This window comes from Schistocerca serialis, chromosome 11 (genome assembly GCF_023864345.2).
Source record: "Schistocerca serialis cubense isolate TAMUIC-IGC-003099 chromosome 11, iqSchSeri2.2, whole genome shotgun sequence".
Classification (NCBI taxonomy): Eukaryota; Metazoa; Arthropoda; class Insecta; order Orthoptera; family Acrididae; genus Schistocerca; species Schistocerca serialis.
The window spans coordinates 191,369,497-191,394,621 of record NC_064648.1 but is presented as its reverse complement, the minus strand read 5'-3'; the positions used below and the strand labels follow the sequence as shown (position 1 = coordinate 191,394,621).

Sequence of the window (25,125 nt, the reverse complement as noted above, 5' to 3'; positions counted from 1 at the left end):
TCCAAGTTCCTTCTTTCTGAATCGTGCCCATAGCCTCGAGACGTTTTGAATAGGCTCGCTGTGTCACTCCCACTAATCGTGCCAATTCTTCCCGAGTTTGACTCGAGTGTTCACTCTGCAGTGTCTCCAATTCTGCATCTTCGAAAACATTCTCTCTTCCACCGCTATGCCGGTCTGCGAAGTTAAAATCACTCACGAAACGTTCTTTCACTTATACCGTACATAATAGATAGCGTTCAATAAGACTAACCTGCAGTTCTCTTCATATTGAAACTAAACAGTAACACCTCCCGCAAATGACTAGAATTAGGCTCGTAAACTGACATTTTCAATCCAGAACAACTTTATGGTGCAGACACAAATCGACTAATGTTTGAACGAGGTTATGTTGACCGAGGGCCGAGCTAACTGCCTGACATCTGCGATCTGTTTCTTTCGACCACTACTTCCCATTGTCGCCACCTATCGGTAAACGGCAAAAGCAAAGTTGTACACCTAGTACGTATTGGAATACGTGTCGCAGACGTGTCTGTTACGATACAGCTTTCCTGAATTTACTTTGCAGTTTCAGTTATTGTGATGAAACGTGCTACAGATCACTCCTGTTACCACACACTATATCCCGTATTCACGTTCGTTGGCTTCGTTAACTGCAGTCAGATTAGACCTCGTGCTATGCAACAGATCAGTCTGTGCACACCACCGAAAAACACCTAAAGGTTCAACTGTTAATGACTGATATTCGAGAGGTGTGAACACGAACTTCTGTTCGGAAAGCCCGAGAGATTTTTGAACAAAGTCAAAGGCAGTAGTTCAGGAAGTATCACGTGTGGAAGGAAGACAGTATGAGGAGGAGAAAGGGTGGGTGTGGAAGGGGGGGAAGAGGAGTGGATGCATATTTCAGTAATTTGGTGGCACTTGATGTGTGGCATACCAGTCTTTTGTTTTACTTACAGCATCGTATCACAGGCCTGCGTTACATGGCATGAATCCCCCTCAGAGTGTCAATTACTACCTTCCTGTTGTAGGCTATGGCGAGCTGGAGAGGTCTTCAGCAGCAGCAGCAGCAGCAGTCACCGGCGGCCGCGGACTCGACCACACCCACCCGCAGCGTCACTCCCACCGCGGCCGCTTCACCACGCGCCGCAGCGGTCTGCAGAACTGCCTGCCTCTCGCTGTCCCTCACATCTCTGTTCACTCTGGGGACCGGCAGGAGATTTGCGGCGCCCTGCCTGCTGTATCCTGCCGCTATGTGGAGGCTGCCCTGCTGCCACTTGTTCTGCATGTTGACATCGGCCCCCGACTGCGGCAGAATTCCGCTGTACAGTGCGGTGGAGTGTAGCCGCATTCGCGCCGGTTGCTCGCGTCTGTTCCCCTGGCAGAGACCTCGAGGACTTTGGCCGCGTCTCCGTTCCCTGTGCATTTTGAATCTGCTTCTCGATGTCTTGCTCCTTTGCCGTATTATTTTCCACGGAAATGTGTTGCCGCAGTGGAAAATCTGAAAGTCTTTATAACCGTGCCAATTACGTGCTAAAAACCCAGTTGCGTGAGCAGCGTGTAAGACTTGACAACTTGGTCCAGTATGGGGAAGGAGATTTTGAGGCTACACAGAATTACTTGACAACATTTGTAGAACTGAAAGTAATGTCAGAGGGTGGTGTTCCACATTACATCTGACTTGGGAAGCACCCTACAAAATCCCCTGTTCAGGGTTACCTTTGCTAACCCAGAAAACTAATTTTTGGCAGGCCACGTATTTGAGGCATATCCTGTAATTTTAATGTGCGGAATTTCAAATTGAACTGTGGCCTCGGGCGTAGATCCTTAAGCGGGGATTTGCATATTATTTAATATGATTGAAGATATCTGAGTAAAACAAATTTTCATTTCAACATGTAAATGTATTCACTAAAACCATCTATTAACTTCACGTACAAAAATTGATTGTCAAAACTGTTAACAAGTCTGTTGGTGTTGAAATTCTGTTTAATGACTGAGTGTATAGCGGTGTTACTGGTTCACCTGTGAATTTACACACTGATAAACCACAGTGAAAACTCAAACTTTGAGATGGGATCAAAAAATACCTGGAATGCTGCAGTTGGATGTGCACGCTTTGTTGTTACGTGTTGTGGTACTAGGTGGTGTTGGTTAGGGGTATTCCACGTGGCTCAGGAAGCTGGCATCAGTTGGAGTTCAGTGGTTTGTTTGTTGTGCTCTGTTGTTAGTGTTTCTGTTCGCTTCCCTTGGCATTTAATGACACGGTTGACAACGAGCAGAGAGTCTGCATGAAATTTTGTTTCCTGTCGGGGAAAACTGCAGCAGAGACTATTGGGATGCTTCGGCAAGCCTTTAGTGACGATGCTTTGGAGAAATCGCAGGGCTAAGAGTGGTTCTCTTATTTCAGATCTCGCAAAACATCGACTGAAAAGTGCCACACTGTGGTTGTACTTAGACATCAAGAAATGATGAAAACGATTGCCACAATCAATCAAACTAGCAATTCTCAGAGGACCATTGACCAAATTTCTCAAGAAAGAAAAGTGTCACGGAGCACAGTCCAGTAAATCTTAACTGAAGATTTGCACACGAGACTGAGTCTGCAAAATTTGTTCCTCGCTCACTCGCAGGTGACCGAACAGAAAACCACGTTAATGTTTGCCACGGTTCGAAGAGTGAAATGCAAAACTGTCCAACTGCCGGATGAGAGTCAGTACTACGGGTACAATCTGGAGTCGAGGAGTAAAAGCGAGTGCGGAGCCAGTGGAAAACTCGAACATTGCCACGGCCCGAGAAAGCACGTCGAGTGCCGTCTGACATGAAAACAGTGTTTATCTATGTTTTTGATATGAATGGAATTGTTTACAGGGAGTGTGTTGTTCCAGACAGTTTGTGAGCCGATATTTTTATGAGGATGTGTTAGGAAGATTCGAAGGTGTGTGCAGTGAATATGGCCAGAACTGGGGAAAAATGGGAACTGGTTGCTCCAGCGAGACAATGCTCCAGCTGTCACAGCTCCGACAGGCCGACAGTCTGTGGCAAAACGTGACACGGTGCTTGTCCCTCGTCCACCCTCTCACCCAATCTCACTCTGTCGGACTTTTTTTTATTTTCACGGACGAAGCGAAGTCCAAAAGGAAACTGAATTGGTGATGTAGATGACGTCAAAGAAAACGCACTGACGGCTTCGAACAGTATCCTGCCACGAGAGTTCCAGAACTGTTTCCGGCAGTGGCGAAAGCATCGGGCTAAGTGTACCGTTGCACACGGATGATACTTTGAAGGGGACTAAAATACTGTAAATGTAGGGTTCAATAAAATGCAAAATAAAAATTCCAGTTACTGTGCCCCCTAGTAAAATCGCAATTACAGACAAAGTAGTGATAGAAAGCTCGGTGTGGAACCTCAGAAATTTGCATACGACACGTGACTGTCGATCTCGAGACGGGCAGTAGCGTGTAATTCCACAGTGCCGCTTAAAATGCTCGCCGCATTTGCAACTGTGGTGTTCCGTGCCGTCATCTGCTGACAAACGGGCCCTCTGTGGACGGCATTCGGTCAAAACTCTGAGGTGCCGCAGTTTACGTCCCGACTCGAACTGACAGGTCCCACGTGGAATTGACCGTGACCCAATTCGGAGGCATTGCGTGCTCTGCCACGACTCGATGCCTAGTCCCCGATGTGGCCACCGCCGGTACGGAATGGCTAGTCTTCGAAATTTTGGTATTCTGTTCTACACTGCAAGAAGTGCTGGATGCTCCCCTTCACCTTAAAGGCGAGACGAGGGGACCATTTTCTGCCCGTTTCCCCGAACGTAGGGATTGGAGGAAACGAACTCACCACTGCGGCTGCCGAGGAGGCTCGCTCCCTTCAGACTCTCGCTCCCTGTAGATTCCCCCCCCCCCCCCCCCCCCCCGTGTACGCTGTCCCCCCATTTCTGACCGGGAAGGCCACATGTCGGCAGGACTTTCAGTTGTTGAAAGTGAGGAGTAATGAACTACGTTCTGTAAAACGTTCAGTGTGTCCTTGGGTTACTTCCTTCCACCTGGGAGGGTCTGAAGGAGTAACCGTTATACAGCTCGTAGTGGAACATTCTACATTGACACGTGGCTTCTTTTCAAGATGCAAGAGTGCCCCCAGCTTGTCACAGATGTGGGACACAGACATCAGCATGAGGTATTTTGAGTGTGTGTTATATGTCGATAGGAGTGTCTATCTGGCTCTCCCGTAGGACTTGCCCTCTATTGTAACTGATAATGAGGCGAGTAATGTTTGTGTTTTAAGATTTTGTCTGATTTCCGGAAATTTTTCCCAAATATAGAATGTCAGATTTTAACGTGTCACCGAGTGGCTCGGTCACTGATTATTTATAAGTAGTCACCTAGCGACACACACCTGACTCCTTGTTAATGATGTCTTTACTGGTACTTCATCCACTATTTCATCTAGTTGTCGTGCAGCATCTCGTCGGGATTTTACTACGGGCTTTCCTGCAGCTCACATTATTGTGGTTGCCTTACAGTTCTCGAAGGGGAATGCAACTCGGTTTTCCATTTTATTGCCGTTTTTTGAAATAAGATTGTTCTCTGTGCTCGTCGGTACATCATTAACACGAGAGCACTGACGGCCTGGCTGTTCGGTGCCTTTAGTCGTAAATAGTCATCTCATTCCCACCTGACAGTGCAGTTACCAAATTAAAGAACACTGCGGCCCAACAGCAACTGCTCCCCCCCCCCCCCCCCCCCTGCCGCCCCCAACTGGAGAATCTCGTCAAAAATAGCGCATCACGTCTGAGGTCAGTCGCAAAATAACTCGCCCCTACTACTAAAAACACTCTCCTCAGCTTTGTGTCTGACGTTCACTCTCTGATATGCCAATCACGCGTTTTCTGATCTATGTTGCTGGCCTAGCACCAGGGTTTTATCTGCAGCATCGTATGACAGAACTGTGTTACATGGGACAAGTCACCATCACTGTACCGGGTTCCACTGTCTGGTTGCAGACCAGGGAAAGCTGTTCATTGTACTGGCCACAATCGCAAAGGTGGATAACACTTTGGTGCACCCCCCCCCCCCCCCCCCAGGGGGGAGGGGGGGAAATAACGTCATTTCCATGAATAAATTCATAAAACTAGTAGTTTATTAACGAAAGTGAACGTATTCAGTATGCCATTATTCAGTATGTCTTAACAATCAAAATGTCCAAAAGTGTCTCTTTACTTTTTAAAGGTGACATCGGAAAGATGTGCTCCCATTCGGTGTTCACACTCTAACAGCCTGTTACGAAAACTCTGCAATGCGCGGTGTAGGAAATCTTGGGGAGTGGCAGTGATTTCATTTTCAATGTTCTCCTTCAGTTCATGGATTGTTGCAGGACGTGTACGGTACACCTCGCCTTTAAGATATCCCCACAGGAAGAAGGGATCTCGCAGGCCGTGCAATGTCACCGTTACGTGAAATAATGCGTCTTCCAAACAATTGACGAACTGCTGCCATCTATTGTCGAGCAGTGGGTGACGTGGCTCTGTCCTGCTGAAACCACACGTTTTCGACGTTAAGATTAAGCTCGTACAGTCTCGGTGTAATGAATGTTTGAAGCATTTCAGCATATCGAGCGGATGTTACTGTCACTGCACTACCATCCTCACGTTCAAAAAAATAAGGGCCGATAACACCGTGACATGATTCAGCACACTGTATTGTGACCTTGGCGCTATGTAGTGGTCGCTGTTGAAACTCACAAAGATTGTCCTGTGCCCGATAACGAAAATTCTGTTTGTTCACGAATCCGTTCAGGTGGAAATGGGCTTCGTCTGATATCCATAAGTTACCAAGGAAATTCGCGTCCTCGTTGATTTTAGCCAATATCTGGCTACTAAACTCCACATGTGTTCGTGTAAGTGTTGCGCAATCTGAAACTTATAGGGATGGAAGTCTAATTCGTGCAGTATTCTCCGTAAGCTTCATCGCTTAATCCCTAGCGAAGATGCGTGCTGTCGAACGGAGTGGCGAGGACTTCTCTCGATTGCAGCCCTAGCAGCTGCAATGTTCTCTGGGGTACGTACCGTCGGAATGCCACCTGGAGGTTTCTTTTCAAGGCAGATCCTGTTTCTTCAAAATTACACACCCACGTTGTAATCGCATGCGCAGATGGGACGCGTCTGTGACGTCCGAGCTGGCAATGCTGTCCGAATGTTCTCTGTGCGGCAGTCGAACCATCACCATTTTTGTAAAACGCCCTCACAGCTACTGCACGTTCCGCACCAGTCCAGTTCTCCACGATTACTAAATGGCAATGCGTTCACATCAGTTGTCGAAAGTTTCGAACATCTGCCGGTGCTACAGTGCTGCCAACTGTAACGTTCAAAATTTCCCGTTCCCCTGCGCCACCCTGTACAAACATAAAAACAGTGCATGTGCGAGATATACCTAGTGGCGACGTTAGTCAGTTTAGGAATATTAGTGTCTCTAGAAGGAAGCACAATGCTTCACGTTCGGATTTTGTCGGTGGAACTGATAGTCTCTCTCTCTACATGTCTATCCCATATCTGCATTAAGTCATCAGCACTATAGATTGTAAATCACGAGACTGACTTCAAAAATATTGCACGAGGATATGAAAATTTCAAAATACCTTCAAAGAAGAAATCATTTACGGAGTGTGTCTGTCGACAAAATACACGTGTATTGACGGTGCCGATTGTGGACCGTGTGAGATTTACATTACTGCATTACGGATGGAAGGAAACTTGAGGGTCGTCTCAAACCGTTACTTCGAAAGTGTGAATTTTATGCAAACTCGATTCTTTTTCTTCGACTGACTGCGAAACTAGTGCCGTCGGCTGTGGGCAGCTAGCCGCCCCGTCTCGTCAGTCTTCCGTTCTCCAGACGTCCGGGGAGCCCCCGGGAGATCGGCTCGACGGCGGTGTCCGTCAGGCGAGAGTACGCGTGCCGTGAGGCCGGCACTGCACGGTCTGCCACGTCCTCCGGTGTCGAACCCCGGACCGATTAGTCTTGACGAGCCTCCTTGTGGAGAGGGAGCTCACAATTGTCTGCAGCTGGCAGTAGTTTTGCCCACTCCCACTTCCCTTCCCCTGCGGCAGCTCGCCCGTGTACACTTCACGGAGGAGATGGTGCCTGACGACAACCTCAGTGTCCAGTATGTGGTCACAGTCTCTGGCAAATTGTGATGCACCGGTCTGCAGCCGCACGAGTGCGAAGGCGGGGCTGTTAATGACAAGCGGTGCTCTTACCTTGCCGTATCTGGTAATCATTTTATGGAACGTAACATCAAACTGCTGAATTTCAGGTGGAATTTTATTAAATTTAATCAGATACAGAGTAAGGAAATAAACATTTGAATTTATTACATTCTTACACATTCGAATGAATATTGGAGGTTGGCTACGTGTGAAACCACTGTGGCAAATCTTAGAGATATACACGGTGAGTAGAAAACGTACGTCACAGCCTTGTGTGTGTGTCTCGCTTCTGACTTTTTCTTTTCTGTCGGCACCTGTCGTTTGAATCTGTCGGGGTGTGGTGTATTACGTGGTAAACCTGTCACATTTCTAGTACTTATTTAACCAGTTAAAACATTAACTCTAAATTCCTAGTCATAATCTCATACCGGTATACATCGCAACTGATAAATGGACAAAATACAGAAACAAATATTAATCGCGGCCTTCACGATTTTCTGTCAGTTGTATAGAACGGTGTCAGCTTTCAGTGCATTCTGTATTTGCACGATATGTGTTAGCTGTGTCAGGATAAGAAATTTGCTTCATGCTGCCGTCAGTCTCGTTTCTGTTCACGACAGAAACGTCATCTGAAGAATTGATCGTAGTTAAAAAATTGTCCTTCCGTTCTTATACAGGATATTCCATCATTCCTTACTGGCCAATTAGATTCCGTTCTACTGAGTTCTTCGTGCTTCATTTGTGCCAAACCTTTGTGGTCACACATGAAGGTACCACAACTGTGTATCCCATGTTGTTTCAGCTTTCTGCTAGTGGCAAACTTGTAAGGCAGTTGTCAGAAATCGTGTGGTAACCTTCCGTTTCCAGACCCTAGCACAAGTCAGGTACAGCTCTTTGCCCTAAATTATCCTCAGCTCTATCTATTTTTGCAGTGTACACTTAAAAATCACAAACTATTCATCGGCCTGAAGCCTTACTGTAAATGCGCTTCTGGTGGGTTTTTTGGGCACGTATTATTTATAAATAATACTACCTTTGAATGTTGCCTTGCATTCGTCAACTGCTTGATGTGGTCAAACGTAGCTCTTACTTTATAAAAGTATACCATAATTTGTAGACTCTCTTCGTGGCGTCATGTTATCGTTGTTGAAATGGATGTGTGTTAGTAGCCCTCCAAAACTTTTTAGGGGCATGAGTGAACTTGTACAGTTGTCCCTCAACTCTTTACAGCAAGACCAAGTGTCACAGTAACTAAGGGGGCATTTTATTCCCACTACAATATTATTTGCTAGAAAAACACTTTGTTTTTGGTTACACGTGTGGCTTTTTAGGTAGCATGCAAGTTAGTTTGAAGTGTTAAATGTTCAATCAAATCATAACCGAAAAACAGAAAGCAAATTATGCTGTGCCATGTTGCTACCTTCATCTTCCAATTTGCCCATTACACCAACATAAACATTGAAGTTGGGACACTTTGTACTACCACAATAAATTTTACTCCATGTATTAGTGGCAAGCGAAGACAAAGGCAAGCCATCACCACTGCTAAAACTATGATGATCATAATCACTTCACTCTCAGAAATGATTAGGTCTCCCATTTTTTATATTTTTTCTGATCAGTTTTACAATGATTTTAGGTGTGTTATGTTGCAAATTTATACAGAAAGAAACAAATTTCTTGCAAATTTGTCATTTGTTCCATGAAATAATTCTGTAGTAACGTTTACTGATAATATTTTTGTTTAGTGATATATGATAGCCTGTGTTCATTTACACAGCAGTCTAGCACACATAGGGAAAGTCTACAACCTAATTGTTGTTGTTTTCTGACATACTGCTAATAATAATAATAATAATAATAATAATAATAATAATAATAATAATAATAATTACTACTCGTGTTGGCATTTAGTCCCGCCACGTTAGACGAGTAACCGCCGAGGACATTTTAATTCGGGTCCTCTACCGCACATCTTATACTGCCTGAGTCGCCCGTTGACCTGGAAAAAGGCGATAACCAGGGATAAGGTAGAAAACAGGCAGTTTTATGGGTAACTGCTGTGCGGTCTGCCAAGGGGCTCATCGTATCTCCCGCAGGAGAACTTGGATACTAGTTCACGCGTGAACCGACACCTCTGACTACTACCCCAGCAGCTACCCCATGGCTCCCTTTAAAGGGGTACTCGTTTTAACAAGATTTCTCTTGTCACATTGACGAGTTACTGTCAGAGGTCGCTTGCGCAATCCTCTACCACACATCTCCTGCATACCAGAAAGTGCCCGTTGCCCGTGGGTTCTACCTATTGAGGCGCGGGATTGGGTAGCTTCCGGCAGTTTTGTGAGTAAACGCCGTGTGGTCTGCCAAGGGACATCGCCGTTACCAAACAGAGTTCGGATACTAGTTCATGCCACCACGTGAACCGACACCTCAGACGGCTATCCCAGCGTTTACCGCTTGTTCGCATGGTCTTTTACCACCACGCTACTCGTGTTAGCGAGACTCCTCTTGCAGCGCGTGACGGGTTTCCGCCGAGGTCGCCGACGCGATCCTCTACTGCATTGACGATCTGCCAGTCTCGCCCTTTACGACCTAACTCGTGTGAGCTAGGGATCGGGTAGAAACGTGACAGTTCTAAGGGTCGTTGCCATGCAGTTGACAGGGTAACATCGTGGCCAAATGGCTCTCTGTTACTAGTGATTCCCACGTTAAAGAACGTGGCCCGACTCCTCTAACGATGGCCCTGGCCAACAACCCTTCAACCGTGGACTGGTCTGGCATCACCTGTTCGGCATATTCGGTAGCAACCCTCCACTACAGAGGGCCCCATAACAGTCTCTTATTCAACATATTCGTGACGGTCTCCCACCATATGAGACCGGACCTGGTTCCAACTCTTGTCTGCCCCCCGACGGCAGAAAAGGGGACTTACTACGAGGTCGGCCTGTAGATCCTGCGTGGCACTGCCTGTTCAGTATATTCAGCAGCAACCCTCCACTACAGAGGGCCCCCAGAGAAGCCCACGGGGCCTCGGTCCGGAGCTACCTATTGACATACATTCGGCAGCTACCTCCTATTACGGGAGGCGTTCCCCTATCCGCGTAGCGTGGCCAGCGCTCGGACCTGGTTCCGACACTTAGGTTGCCCTTCGATGGGTCTTACGGCCACAAGGTCAGTCCTCAGGTCCCGAATAATAATATGTGTAGAAGAACTGAAGACTCTTTTACTTCATCTATGTTAAACACACTGCATAGTAAAATTAGGACATTTATACATTATTGCAATTCTGAGTCTTAGTCTGCACGTTTTATTCTGTATTTTCAGCACTACACTTAGTTTTCTTTTTCCTTCTTTCAGGAAAATTAGACATTTTTGCGCATAACAGTTCGCGACTGGGAATGTTCAGTTTAGCTCACGGTTCTGTTGCGAACTAGGTCGCTCTTTTAGTTCGTTAGCTCCCATCTCGATTTCCGGAAAGACAGTTCACTCGCTTTGGTACCGCTACTGCACACGCTCTTTTATTTGTTATGCTGGTCTTTTAAATAATGACCAGTGGTACCAATGCCTGTATTATCACAGTTTTATGTCGAGTAATTAGACTTAGGAAGGGCAAATAAACTAGTTATTTATACAAATGGGTAAAATGGGGTAGTAAACCACTTTACTTTATGTACAGTGCACTTGTAGTATTTTAATTTTAAAAAATATTTATTTATTTATTAGTTCAGTGTAGGAATATTACTTACAGAATATGCTAAATGCTTTTTTTTAATCTTCTTCTTCTTCTTCTTCTTCTTCTTCGCGGATGGATCACTTAGGACCACGCGTAATCAACATTTGTTGGCCTTTCTTTTAGCCCAGTATTCCTTCATAAACAACGAATGGGCTAGCTTTCGTTGTGTAGACCATGTATGTCAGTTAGGTTTTTCTCTCTTCTTCCTCAAAACCCTGTGTGTTTGTGATTTTTCTGATTTCATTTCTATCATGTAGATTTGGAGACCCTAAATATCTGAGGTCTTTTTCCGTCTGTTTGTACCAGTTCGGTCTTGTAGTTTTGTTCTTTAAAAATGTATGGATTTTGTGCATTAACCTGTTTGAGTCCATTCTTTCTAAGTGCCCCATGAATTGGATTCTTCTCATGTGCTTTGTGTCTGTTATTTTGGAGATATTTTTATATATTTCTGCATTGGGTTTTGGATAATGTACCCCATCTTTAGTTCTTGGTCCTAGGATTTTCCTCATTATCGCACGTTCTTTCACTTCTAATTCCTCTTTTAGTATTCTGTGTTGAAAGTTTAGTGTCTCAAATGCGTAGAGAGCTTCGGGTCTAATTACTGTTGTATAGTGTCGTATTTTGCAGTTCCATGAGACTTTTTGTTGTAGGTGTTTTTTGTTAACTGAAACGCCGTCTCCATTTTCTGGACTCTTGATCTGACAGATTTCTTTTCATTACAATTTTCTGCAATCCATTCACCTAAATATTTAAATTCTTTTACTCGAGAGATGTAGTTATTACCAATTTTGAGATCAGAGGGCGCATCTTTGATGTCAGTCTGAAATTTTGTTTTTTCAAATGAAATTTGTAATCCTATTTTAGCTGCCTTTTCTTGTAATAATTCTAGCCGTTTCTGTGCATCGGTAATGTCTTGTGCAATCAGTGCCACGTCATCAGCAAATGCTAAACAGTCTAGTTCTATGTCGTACTCCTGTGTCTATTTCAAATTCTGTGCTTTTTTTAAATAAAAATACACTTTCATAAATAGACTTTTTTAAAGTTTTGGAAATAACCAACAAAAATATTTCTACTTTAGCTACAGGTTAAGTACTATATGGCACAAGCAATAATACTTTCATCATTAACAGAAGAAACACTAACACTTGTAATTTGCTACCGAACAATTAGACATAGAAAAAATAACTATGACCGACTGAGTGAGATTGTATTCTAAAGCATACATTTTGTGCTTTGCATTATCATTCTTTAAATAATCAGTCTTCTAATTTTCAAGTGAAATATTACAAAAATGTACATATTATTATGTAAAAACATTAATTTGGAAACTTTGTTCATTGATAATGTTATTCGTTCATTAAGGATTTTTTCCGTAACAGAAAAAACGCGTTCACAGGGCACTAATGTCTCTACTATGCAAAATCTCTTTAACACACATGCATGTACATGAGGATGTAACTGAAGACGCTCGTGCCACCACTCGAGCGGATCTTCTTTTCGATCTAAATACTCTTCGTTGAGGTATTTATAGAGTTCGCGAATACCGGCAGCAAGTTGGTTATCTGGTCTAGTGATTTTTCTTATTTCTTGGTGATACTCGTCCCATATAGTCTTTTTTTTATTTTCATTACTGCTGCTACTAGAATAAGACGCCAAAGGGTCACTAGCAGTAGGATCAGCCACTAAAATATCTCGATTCTCCCTCTGAGGTAACTGCACTCTACCAACTTTATTCTTGATTTCTAAGCACGTGATTTTTTTTTTTAAAGCCAACTGCGGGCTTTCTCTCCGTCTCGCTGTTGTCCGTCGGTCTTCGGAAAAGAGCAAACGAACTAAGGAGCTAGGTTATCCGTGAACTGTTTCGTGTACTTCGCCTGTGGGAATGCTCTCTCGAACTAGTTCGTTCACGAACTACATGAGATTAATTCCAAATAACATTTGTCCTATTGATTTGTCAGCAAGTACTGTTTCACCTTATACCAGCATCCAGAGATGAGGTGTCCCTTGAGTTTTCTTTTGAACATGCTTAGTTGCTTGATGCTCTTGATACTAGGTGGTAGTCTCTCTGTTTAGAGGTGCTGTACACTTTACCATTAGAAGTATTCTCTCATATATGTACAGACTTGGTACAGTTAATATTTTAAATTCCTCAAATTTGTTTTTGCAGGATTCTCGAGGCATTAGTTGAGCTGTGCATGTAATGGCTTTCTTTTGAAGCTTTAGGATTTTTTTATTCATGGACATCTGCTGCATCACCTCGTGTTGGGGTACAGTAAAATATGTGTGGGAAGGAAAGTCCATAGTACATATTAAGCAAGGTTTCTGTGTCCACTGTACAGCAATTTTTTTTTCATTACAAATATATTTGTACTTATTTTGGAACAGATCCTGTCAGTGTGGTTTCCACATGAGACATTTGTCCACATCTACACCCAGAAAACTGTTACAGTCCACTGATTCTAAGTGTACACCCCAATACACTCTGTAAATTCCTCTGATCTGTTGGTTTTGTTTGTTTCAAAATTTGTAAACATAGTCGTCTTCCTGTTGACCAATAAGTCAGTATCTGTAAAATACCCTTCTGCCATTTGTAAGTTTTTACTGGCTCTTTTTTCCAACTCCTTCACGGAGTCACTACGTACTAGTGAAGTTGTCATTGGCATGCATGATCACTTTATTTACAGCAGTGGGCATATCATTGATATAAAGATAGAGCAGAGATTGTAGTACTGAATCCTGACCTACTGCACAATTTACCTGCAGAAAATCAGAGTAAACATTTCTCTCTGTATTTCCAGATTTTTATTTTATTTCAGTACACTGTTGTCTGTTTCCAGCAGCTTTCTCTCTTGTGCCATAGCAGTCCAGATTCTGTAGGAGTTTAATGGCAGACACAATCAAAGGCTTTTGAACGGTCTAAATAGACACTAGATACTTTCTTTTGATGATCCATTGCCTCACTGATGTGTTTTACAAAGTTTGTCATCTGTAATCACTGCTTTTACCATTTAGACAAAACAGGTGTGACGGTTATTGGCCGACCGTTTCCACGGTCTCTTATATCCCCTCCTTTGAAAACTGGCACATCCTTACTTCAAACACTTTGGGAATACTCGTTGCTTTATTACTAAATGTATCAGGAATGCTATAGGTTTAGCAACATATCTAGCACAGTGTGTGACTGTTTTTTCTGAAATGCCATCCACAAGTCCTGTATTTTTATTTTTTAGTGCTACAATTTTTCAAGGTTCATCTGTAGGAAGGACATATCAACTCTCAGCCACATTTTTAGGACTTCCCAATCTTTTTGATGCTGATATGTTTTGTTTTAGAAGTTTCTCCAGTATAGCTATATAGTGCTGGTTGAAAATATTGCACACTATTTGTGGATAGGTCACTTATTTCCCTTCTCTTGTCAACTATATTTGTATTTTTCAAGGCATCCGATTCTTTTCTGTTTCCATTAATGTACTTGCAGACTGTTTTAGAGATGTTAGATTGTATTTTAGATTTTTTGTGGCTTGCCTTTGCTTCTCTTATCATCCCAGTGTATGCTTCCTTCTATACTTGTAAGCCTCAAGACTGACCTGACATTTTCCTTTCTGATATGTTTCAAAGAGTTAAATCAGTTCATCTCTTGCTTTTTAATTTTTGTAGTAAACATTTTTTTTGTGTGGTGTAACCCTAGTAGTTCTGTATATTTTAGGACAATCTGTCCCTATGTAGTGTCGTAATTCAAGATTCCCAGCTCTTTTTTGCACTCTGTTCTATGTACACATCGTACCACGCTATTCTTCTAGCAAAAATTCTAGCCTGCTCAGATTTCTAAGGTTAGTTTGTCTAAATTCAGCCACTTCCTTTTTCCTCTGTTTTTATGTGATCTCGCAGTTAAATTGTTTGTCCAAAATGGTCTGCAACAACAGTAGTAATAACCTGTCTGTAGGTATATTTGACAGATCATGGTCTATTAATGTGCCAGATGTGTCTGTAAGCCTTGATGGATTTGTCACATGAAACTGGAGGGTGTCTGTCCTTACGATGCCTTGAAAACTCCTTGTGTAGCCACTGACTTTAAGGATATCTACAGGGTGAGTCACTAACTGTTGCCACCATAACAACTCAAAGTATGACAGGAGCTGAAAAGTTTGTGGGACAAAAGTTGCCTGGGGCAATGGGGGCCATAATATGATGTTGGTTTTTTGTTGCTAGGTGGAGTTGTCATAGATATGAAGGTCAACTTTGCCATTTCAAATGGAATGCTATAGTTTGGTACTTATTTTCTGATAGTGGCTTTCGAGACAAATTCAATGGTGTGGAACAGTAAGGTCTTTGGAGATCAATGAAGGTCACAAAGTTGGTACGAACGTCCATTTACAGAAGGTGTTCAAAGCGATGACCGTCGGTATCAATGCAGTGCTACAATCTTCATATCGTGGACTGAGTGGTATTCCTTATCACACAGTCACAGGGGTTCGAGCACATTGTCGGCCGCTGTCGAGCACTCGGAACACGTGGAAAGTTCGTACTCGACGTAAAATGTTCGAATTCAGTTTTGTGCGCGAAAAGCGTTGTGTTGTTACGGAACACTGGCACAAGACTGCCGAATCACGTAAGATAACGGTAAGTTATTGTTCGTACCTGATACCAGCATTTGTGGCTGTGGGAATGCAGGAGCACTCTCCTGTCGAGTACTGCTGGTAGGTGTGTGCGGGAACTGCGTCGAACTATTGCGAACACAACGTGGATAGTTGGAAAACTGTGCCGACGCATCCGTTGGTCAACTTAGTTGGCACGTGTGTGGTGTAATGGGCGGCAAGCGATCCACTGTGTACTGCTCGACGGTACAAAAGTTTGTTGTAGCACTCGCGCACAAAATTCGGGGTCACCAGTATGGGTTTTACTGTTGTAAGACTGCTGAATTCAATGGTGCACACTATACCACATGTAATAAACACTATTTTATTTATCAGAGGCACACACATACAGTAGATACATTCGTGATTCTCTGTCCACGTGTGTAAACTTTCGCGCCCGGCAACAGAATGCCGCAAAGAGCTTGGCGAAACAGATATTACACGTGACTCAGTCGATAGTCGCCACACGTCTCTCTCCGTAACAGTCAGAGATAATGAACTAGAGACAGGGTAACCAACTTATGGGAACACAATGGCCAAAAATGTAACCACTGGCCATTACAGGCCTCCATTCCCTTCAATATATTCAGCATAAGGTTAATGGCCACATTTGTGCAAATATCCCTGAAGAGGTGAAAAAAACAGTGTACCTTCATATCTCTGACGTGATCCCACCTAGCAACAAAAAACCGACATCATATAATTGCCCCCGTTGACCCGTGCAACATTTGTTACACCAACTTTTCGGCTAATGTCATCTTTCAGGAGTTATCCTAGGTGGCAGTACTTGGTGACTCACCCTGTGTATTTGTCACCAGCTAGTATTACATAAGTGTATTGATTCGTGAGTTTAAGCAGTAGCATATCAATTTCCAGTGAAAATCTTTCAGTGCATGAAGTAGGTGGTGGATATATTCCTATTACAAGGCACCTTTCCTCGAGATTTTTACTCAAAGCAAAATTCTGTGTAGTTTATCCTCCAGGGAGTGCAATTCCTCTACTTTGCTGTCTACATATATTGCTACTCCCACACTTCTGTGTACAGTTCTGCAGTAATATGCTACATTTTTATATCCCATTAGACTGAAGACATTTAGTTCATTCTCCTTCAAACCGTGCGCAGTCATTATGAAAATGTTGGGCACTTCAGCAGGTAAAAACACTTCCAATTTTCTGATTTGTTGGATGCACATTAAATATTTGGATGCAGTATTTTTAAATTGAATTTCTTTGAATCTATTGTTCTACTTGTTATACTGGTTTTTCCCTACCTTTGGGAATAAAAAGTTTTGGGCCTTTTGTGAGGGCTTCCTGTTCCCTGTGGTTCTCAACATTGATCCAGGTGCTACTTCTGCTGTCAGAAGATTTGCAGCTGATGTTTGCACTGCTTTTGCTGTTGATGTTGGAAATACTACTTCCCTGGACACTGGTGTGATTGCCGTGTAGTATATAATGTGTGTAAATGCAAAGAGGTTGGGCAGAGATGTCAGTCTGCTTGTGTCTGTGTATGTGCGGATCGATATGTGTGTGTGTGTGCGCGCGCGAGTGTATACCTGTCCTTTTTTCTCCCTAAGGTAAGTCTTTCAGCCCCCGGGATTGGAATGACTCCTTACCCTCTCCCTTAAAACCCACATCCTTTCGTCTTTCCCTCTCCTTCCCTCTTTCCTGATGAAGCAACAGTTTGTTGCAAAAGCTTGAATTTCGTGTGTGTGTTTGTGTTTGTTTGTGTGTGTTTCGACCTGCCAGCATTTTCGTTCGGTAAGTCACATCATCTTTGTGTGTGTGTGTGTGTGTGTGTGTGTGTGTGTGTGTGTGTGTGTGTGTGTGTGTGTGTGTGTGTGTATATATACACTCCTGGAAATTGAAATAAGAACACCGTGAATTCATTGTCCCAGGAAGGAGAAATTTTATTGACACGTTCCTGGGGTCAGATACATCACATGATCACACTGACAGAACCACAGGCACATAGACACAGGCAACAGAGCATGCACAATGTCGGCACTAGTACAGTGTATATCCACCTTAAGCAGCAATGCAGGCTGCTATTCTCCCATGGAGACGATCGTAGAGATGCTGGATGTAGTCCTGTGGAACGGCTTGCCATGCCATTTCCACCTGGCGCCTCAGTTGGACCAGCGTTCGTGCTGGACGTGCAGACCGCGTGAGATGACGCTTCATCCAGTCCCAAACATGCTCAATGGGGGACAGATCCGGAGATCTTGCTGGCCAGGGTAGTTGACTTACACCTTCTACAGCACGTTGGGTGGCACGGGATACATGCGGACGTGCATTGTCCTGTTGGAACAGCAAGTTCCCTTGCCGGTCTAGGAATGGTAGAACGATGGGTTCGATGACGGTTTGGATGTACCGTGCACTATTCAGTGTCCCCTCGACGATCACCAGTGGTGTACGGCCAGTGTAGGAGATCGCTCCCCACACCATGATGCCGGGTGTTGGCCCTGTGTGCCTCGGTCGTATGCAGTCCTGATTGTGGCGCTCACCTGCACTGCGCCAAACACGCATACGGCCATCATTGGCACCAAGGCAGAAGCGACTCTCATCGTTGAAGACGACACGTCTCCATTCGTCCCTCCATTCACGCCTGTCACGACACCACTGGAGGTGGGCTGCACGATGTTGGGGCGTGAGCGGAAGACGGCCTAACGGTGTGTGGGACCGTAGCCCAGCTTCATGGAGACGGTTGCGAATGGTCCTCGCCGATACCCCAGGAGCAACAGTGTCCCTAATTTGCTGGGAAGTGGCGGTGCGGTCCCCTACGGCACTGCGTAGGATCCTACGGTCTTGGCGTGCATCCGTGCGTCGCTGCGGTCCGGTCCCAGGTCGACGGGCACGTGCACCTTCCGCCGACCACTGGCGACAACATCGATGTACTGTGGAGACCTCACGCCCCACGTGTTGAGCAATTCGGCGGTACGTCCACCCGGCCTCCCGCATGCCCACTATACGCCCTCGCTCAAAGTCCGTCAACTGCACATACGGTTCACGTCCACACTGTCGCGGCATGCTACCAGTGTTAAAGACTGCGATGGAGCTCCGTATGCCACGGCAAACTGGCTGACACTGACGGCGGCGGTGCACAAATGCTGCGCAGCTAGCGCCATTCGACGGCCAACACCGCGGTTCCTGGTGTGTCCGCTGTGCCGTGCGCGTGATCATTGCTTGTACAGCCCTCTCGCAGTGTCCGGAGCAAGTATGGTGGGTCTGACACACCGGTGTCAATGTGTTCTTTTTTCCATTTCCAGGAGTGTATATATATATAGATAAGTACAGGTTCATCACACCAGTGTCCAGGCAAGTAGTATTTCCAACATCAACAGCAAAAGCAGTGCAAACATCAACTGCAGATGTTCTGACAAATCTTGCTTCTAGGGCGGCAGCATCCTTTTCTTTGCTACGTTTGTAGAACAGTTCACTTGACTGCGAAAGTAGCTTAACCTTCCTTTTCTGTTTAGGTGCAGGGCACGGCTTGTGTAATTACCACGGTTCATTTCCCTAAAGTCTACCGATTGTACGTAGTTAAATTTGTCGCACAATTTTTTAGCTCACGATTGTACAATTTCACTTCATTTACACAGGACCATATTGGCAGATCATGTCGCACTGGAACAGTTGTGATGACGGCATTTGTATTAAACAATTTCGTCAATATGTTACGGAAAGATTGCAGGGCAGTCTTGCTTTCGTTTGTATATACATCGTTTCCGCCACCAATAATTAAGAAGTGATAACGTTTTATTTGTTGGCTTGCATCTGTTCCAATATTTTTGACCATTACATTTAACTTGGCACCAGGCTTTACTGTCACTGAATGTTTTGAATGTGTTACTCACGCATAAGCATGTGGAGAGGTCTTTTGTGCGACTATTAGTGTACATTACGAGACCTTTTGCGCATTTTTGTATCGAGAAGTTCATTTTTGAATTTTTTTTTGGAGTATTTTAGCTTTTTTCCTGATTTTCTACACCGGTTTTATCATCGTAGTCAACGTCAAGTGCTGAAAATTTCACTGGAACTGTACTTCTAGTCCGTGTGATAATTGGTGCCTTGTCGAATGCAATACAATGACCATTTTATAGTGCGTGCTCTGCTACCGCTGATTTGTCTGGGTACCGTCGACGTAAACAACTTAAGTGTTCTACACAGTGCCGTTCAGTGGTACGCACAATCTGTCCGTTATAGAACTGTCCACACCCACGTGGTATTTTATACGCTCCTGCTATTCTCAGGCCTACGTCATCTTTCACGGGCCTCAAGATTTGTCTGATTTTTGCTGCAGCCCTGAAGACAGAATCTATTTTATGCCTCTTTAGGAGTTGGCTCGTCTTTCCTGTTATTGAGTCGCAGAACGGCAAGAACGCAACCTTCTCAGTTCTCCTCAGAGTAGTCTTTCTGCATACACATTTTCAGAAAGGTAGCTTGCGCAATCTGGCGGTTGTTGCAGCTGTTTTTCTCGAATACTTCTCGCGAGTGGTTCGGTTCCTTCAGCAAGATTTTCAGAGTCTGAGACATCCACCACTTGACAATGGCAGAGGAGTATTCGGCCGAAAGCTCGTGGCTTTGTCGCAGCTGGAAGCCCGAGGAACTTTTATTACTATTTCCAGTAGTCACCCTTCACATCATACACTATATGTGTGGCAACAGTTGCTTTTCTCTTCATGATAAATCTAAAACCAATAATTTTTCCAATTGTTTTGTTCCGTGGTGCACAATGCGAAAATTTGAGACTGCTAAACTACTTAGAAAGCTGAAAAGGAAGCTTTTGCTTTCACCAAGAACACCTGTCACTGCTTTCTCTGCGAGACCCAGACTTGTCAGTACCTTCTCACAGATTTGCCGAATTAGATTTCTCCTTACAAGAAATCAGTTAACATTGCACAAGTTGCCCATCAGCGTACACCACAGTGAGAGGCAACAGTAACAAGACACCTCAGAATAGGGACATCTGTGCCGATATGAAAATGCACACACCAATTTCAAAGTGCTGGGAAGAGAATATGGTGTAGGAGTCTTGAAAATTGCTTTAAAGTATACCACACTGGAAGTTTATTGAAAATGATCGTGTCTATTTGGAACGTAGTGAAGTTTAAACGTTAACGATTGCTACTCCGGAGCAGTTTCGACAGAGCTCGGCACTCCTGTGACAGTGAAACATTTGATCTACTACCGGCAGACTAAGTGTAAGAAACTACCGTTTCGAAAGCTCGAGGCAGTTGACGGTAGTAGTTCAGAAAGTCTCACCTGTGGGAGGAAGATCAGTATGAGGAGAAGAAAGGAGGGGGGAGGAAGATTTGAATAATTCGACGACACGTATTTCACAGTGTCTCGGAGTTTTACTTGCTTCGTCTCCAAACGGTAGGACAGGTCCGTGTTACACGGGACGAATCCCACTCGGTATATCTACGACTGCCCCCCCCCCCCACCCCCCCGCAACGGCAGCTTCGCGACGGCCGTTTCGCCACGTGCGGCGACTCGGCAGAGCTGTCTGCCCGCTGCCATCCCGTGCGTCATTGTCTGCACCGTAGAACAGCGGGACAGTTGCGGCGTCCCGTCTGCTGTATCCTGCCGCTGTCAGGAGGGGCGTCTCTTACCGGTTGTTCCGCACACTGGCTTCGTCACCCGACTCCGGCAGGCAGTTTACGACGACGACGTCACCGTCCTGTGAAATGCGGTGTAGCTGTTTCCACACTGGCTGTTAGCGTCCGTTCCCTGTGCCAGGATGTCTGAGCAGTTCGGCCACGTTTCCGTATTCTGCAGCTTCGTGCATCCACTTCTCGGTTGTGTGCTCCTTTGCGGCACTGTGGCAAGTGTGGAGATTTATTACTTTCCACAGAAAGCTGTTTCCACAGTGAAAAGTGGCAGAAATCATTAACTACACTAATTGAGTACTATAAACCCAGTTGATCAGTGAGCAGTGTGTAAGGCTCGACAACTTGTTCTAGCGTGAGCAAGGAGGTTGAGGTTACACAGAATTACTTGACAATGTCTTCAGGACTGAAAGTAATGTCAGAGGATGGTGTTGCACATTAGATCTGACCTGGGAAGCACACGCCCTTCAAAATCTCGTTCGGGGTTACTTTGCCTTACCCATAAAACTAATTTTTGGCAAGCAAAGTCTTTAGAACCCCTTCTTTAACTTTAATGCGCAGAATTTCTAGTTGAACTAAGGCATCTGGCATAGATTCTTAAGTGGGGATTTGCATACGACTTAATGTGAGTGAAGGTATGTGAGTAAAACAGTTTCATTTAAATACTTAATTTTATTCACTAAAACCATCTATTAAATCGGAATATGAATATTTGCTGCACATCAATAAGTTTTTTCGTCTTAATCCGACCGAGACTAGCTAATTAGTGAGTAAAGCTTCTGCTCTCGAGAGACAAAAGCTGGTAGAAAACAGTTACAATTTTAGTACCTTCATTTTCTTATATATTTTCTGTGCCGTCGAGCACTCGTACAGCTGCGACGGTATAATTTATATCTGAGGGAACGAGTGTAGCGCGGTGAAAATCAAAGTCCCGCTACACCGTTTTCGGGACGTAGCGTTTTGGGGAAATGGACACGCCGCTGCAGCTGCTGAGGCAGCTCGCTCACTTCCAGTGTAAACCCACCCCCCACCCCCCTACCCCCTTCCCTCCGCCTGTGGGCTGTCCTCTCGTTTGTGATTGGTAAGGCCACATGTTGGTGAACTGCTCGGTTGCCGAAAGTGAGGAATAGTGAACTACATTCTGTGAAATCTTCAGTGTCACCGTGGTTTACGTCCTTCCACCTGTGACGCGGCTGATAGTGGGACATTGTCCACTGACACGTGGCTTCCTCTTACGATGTGAGGGAGCCCTCAGTATATCACAGATGGGGGTCACAGCTATCAGTAAGACATATTTTAATTGTTTCACACGATGACCTGAGGGTCGATCAGGGTCCCCCACAGGACGTGCCCTCTATTAAAACTGATGATGAGGTGAGAGTTGTTTGTGTCTTAAGGTTTTCGCCTGGTGTCCATAATTCATCCCCAGATATTGGACATTTTTGTGTGTCGCAGAGGGGCTTGTCACTCACTATTTATAAGTAGTCACCCAGCCACAACCATTTGCCTCCTTTTTAACAATGTCTTTACTGATATCTTATCCCCCTGTCAACTAGTTGCCCGCTGTCACTTGCCGCGATTTTATTACGAGGTTTTCCGAATCTCACCGTATCGTCATTGCCTATCGGTACTCGTAGTGGAATGCGACTTGCCATTTCTTACGTAGATTTTCACCGTGCTCGTCAGTGTATCATTAAAACGAGGGTGCTGGTGACCTTGCTGTTTGGTGTCCCCAGTCGTAATGAGACATCCCCTTCTTGCCAGACAGTGGTGGTCACCAGTTGCCAAATTAGAAAACACAGCGTCCCATTAGGGAGGATCCACGCACCGTTGTTGTTTCTGTGACTTTGTCCAAATTCCCTCACAAAACAATGGTCCGTATATTTTCCTCAGAATTTTTCTTTCCTGCTTTTCAATCTCTCTGATCTTCGTACGATCACAAATCACTGTAGTTTCTGCAGCATAAGGTGCTTCTGGTTGGACTTCTCTGTTGTAATGCCTTACTTTCGCATTGACAGGAATAGGTTTCTTATTATAGTGATTCCGAGTGAGCTTATACGCTTTTTCAAGTTTGGAGATTCTATCTTTATTGGCTATTGAGTTCAGTCCTGACGGTTGGATTCTCTCTCCCAGATATCTCAAGTGGGCAACTTGTGCATCTTTCCTGTATTGCGTAGTAACGGGGAGATTATCTACAGGTTAGTTTTCCATATATTGTGATTTCTCATAGGAGATTTGTAGCTCAGTTTTCTGAGAGATTTCTTGTAGTTTTTCAATGCAAGTTTGGCTTCCTGTCTATTCATTAGAATGGCAAGATCATCTGCAAAAGCCAGACACTTTGCCCCGATTCTCTGCTCTTACGTAATCCCGAGCTGACTTCCTTTTATTTCCTTTTTCCCGTGTCCTCGCAATTTTTTCCAGAACTGTGTTAAATAGAAGGGGGACATTCCATCTCCTTGGTAAACACCAGTATGGATATGAAATGCTTCTGATGTTTCTCCCATGAATTTAACTTCGGAGGTTGTATCAGTTAATGCCTGTTGAATAATTGACCCTGTTTTCCTGTCAATCCTGAACTCCTCTTAAGTGTAGAATAATGTTTGCCCGTCTATTGAATCGTAAGCCTTCTTAAAATCGGCAAAAGTTACCACAGTATCTCTACGTCTTCTCATTTGCAAAATTGTTTTTAAGTTCCGTATCTGTTAGATGCGAGATCGACCTTTGAGAAACTCTGCCCGATACTCCCCTATTAACTGGTCCGCTTGTTCTTCCAGTCTGACAGGGCCTTTGAAAGAATTTTGTACATTACAGGGAGCAGTGAAATTCCCCTGTAATTATTTGGATCGGTTTTTGCACTTTTTTGTGGAGAGGGTGAATTAATGCACATTTCCACTCTGCGGGTATGTGTTCAGTTTCCCAAATATTTGATATAATTCTGTGGGTTGCTTGTGTGAGATTGTCATTTAATTGCCATACTTCTGCTACGATTCCTTCTTCCCCTGGAGACTTGTCGTTCTTAAAAGAATTGATTATTTCCTTTACCTCTTCAAGTGATTCTGTCTGATGGTCGCAGTTGAGAAGTGAGTGAAAATATTTAGCTAAAATTTGACAGTTCTTTTTAGGGATGGTTTCCAGTGATCCATTGGGCCGGCAAAAGCAGATTGGGTGGTTGATACCCTGTTAGGTTTCCTTTGAAAATTTTGTAAAAATTTCTGGTGGTCTTCTTGATAAATTCGTGTTTAATTTCTTTAAGCTGGCTTATATCATATCTACATTTTTCTCTTCGTATTGCCTCAGATGAACTCTTCTGCATTCTCAAATTCCTGTCATTTTTCTGTAGTCTTGTTGCTACTGAAAGTTTTCCAAGCTTGTATTCTTTCTTCTATTGCTCGATCCCATGCACTGTTCCATCATGTGTGTTTTCTATTTCTTGGGGGTGTGCCAAATTTCATAGTGTTTAGGGCAGTCTTGTGATTTACAATCCACTGTGGTGGTCATTTAATGCAGATTGTTTGCCCATATCAACAAGCGGTGTTCGGTGAATCGTAGCCGACTATGGGGCACATACGTTGGTACGTGCACAATAATCACAACGTTGATATTGACCGAGATAATGAGGCAAGTACATGGTTTTTTAAATGGGACGCTATACATTTTCTTTTCAATCATTCGAACGCTCTGGAAAAGACGCTTATAGTGATGTAACGCATGTTGCTATTGTGATTCAAACGTTGCTTACAAGACGGTGGGAAATATTGTACGATCGAAGATCGAGGTGGTCAGAAGCGGCCGCAGACTGTAAACACGCATCACGCGGGCCTAGTTGCCGTGCTCTATGCAGCATGCACGGCCTCCGCTACGTAGGTAAAGCCTCATCTGACCTCTTCACGATACACCATAGGTACAAGGGTGGCAAGTCGTGTTTTGTATTTAACTGTGGCACGTGCT

At 44.3% G+C, this 25,125-nt stretch overlaps 1 long non-coding RNA gene across 2 annotated transcripts in view; it reads left to right on the top strand.

Moving 5' to 3' along the window:
* Positions 1–25,125, top strand: part of LOC126427075 (uncharacterized) — a 117,614-nt gene that overhangs the window by 26,245 nt on the left and 66,244 nt on the right. The window contains exon 4 of one of the 2 annotated variants that reach the window (XR_007576521.1): positions 1,029–1,894. The exons of the other annotated variant lie outside the window; for it this stretch is intronic. This is a non-coding gene — a long non-coding RNA (uncharacterized LOC126427075). Of the gene's footprint in view, positions 1–1,028; positions 1,895–25,125 lie in introns of those variants that run through there. 2 annotated transcript variants of the gene reach the window in all.